General features: G+C 39.9%; 1 long non-coding RNA gene across 1 annotated transcript; it reads right to left on the reverse strand.

Annotated features, from left to right (window-relative positions):
- Nucleotides 1-262: 262 nt before the first annotated feature.
- LOC129847571 (uncharacterized) lies at nt 263-1,229 on the reverse strand. Its single transcript, XR_008758436.1, has 3 exons — nt 1,079-1,229; nt 832-902; nt 263-660 (listed from the first exon to the last, which is right to left on the reverse strand). It is a non-coding gene; the product is annotated as an uncharacterized LOC129847571 (long non-coding RNA).

Below are 1,229 nucleotides of genomic sequence, written 5' to 3' on the forward strand. Positions count from 1 at the left end.
TACTCTTACTTGGCAAATAAAGGTGCGGTTCAGGTATGACAGACAGTATTTTTCAGTCATATCAAACGCCATTATTTAAATGATGCGGTGTCTGCATGTATTACAATTATACACTTCAACAGTGTTTACTGCTCCTGGGATATCAATGATTACACATTGTAACCATACAATAGACTAAACATGATTGATCTGTAATTCATATATACAGAGAGAAAAAAACCTATGCACATTTAACTCCATTAATCTGAGGACGGACACAGGATAGTATTTCAACCAGTGGAGAATGTGAAACGCTTTATTGAAAGAAGTGCATTTTAATTGTAATATTATAAATACAAGTTCAATCTTGGGCGGGCAGGTGGACTAGTAACTGGAAGGTTGCAAGATCGAATCCCCGAGCCGACAAGGTCTGTCCTTCTGTCCCTGAACAAGGCAGTTCTTAGGCCGTCATTCTTATCTGACTTGCCTAGTTAAAAAAAAAATGGTAGGCAAATCTGTACTTCAATGCACATATGGTGTGCATTAGAAGATGAGGTGGGTAGAGAGGAAAGAACAGCGGCAGATAGCATATGATTCATGAATGACAGTGCTACACTAATATTCTCTCAGTTCATCACAATTGCGCTGTCGGGACTGGATTCCTCTCACATCAAAACATACCTGCAGACGAGAAAGCATGATTAAGCCTTGTTTTTTAATGTCTAACACGGTCAGTCATCTTAAATCAGGAGGTGAAATGCAAAACTGACCTTGGATCATTAACTCTGGGGTTTCAATGTAAAGCATCTTTTTAATAATACTTCCTGTTGACTCAACCAAGTGACATCTCACCTATGATCAGGCTGTGCCCTCTGTCAGCCAGTTCAGATGCGGGAGAGGTTCAACAAAACAGCTGATATAACCTAGAGGATTTAGGGGCAGAGGGATGACGTGAGTGGCTACAGAGTACTTTAAGCTGAAAAACAGACCCATGAGGACAAACAATAGAAGATAATGCCAATAGGTGTCTGCGTCACATACAGTATCTCCTTTCAAAGTGTACCTGAAACATTTAAATATAGAGGGCTGTGTTTCTCACCACTTGGTTATTGCAAGGCTAACCCATGACTTAGCAGCAACAGATAGTCCAGTGAAAATGGCTGTAAATCTGAAAATTAGCAGCTGACATCGTAAGTTTTTTTTTAAATTCATGCATGTGAGACAGATTCCATGTACAACAAGACAGGCAG

The sequence above is a fragment of the Salvelinus fontinalis genome, unplaced genomic scaffold, assembly GCF_029448725.1.
Source record: "Salvelinus fontinalis isolate EN_2023a unplaced genomic scaffold, ASM2944872v1 scaffold_0872, whole genome shotgun sequence".
Taxonomy (NCBI): domain Eukaryota; kingdom Metazoa; phylum Chordata; class Actinopteri; order Salmoniformes; family Salmonidae; genus Salvelinus; species Salvelinus fontinalis.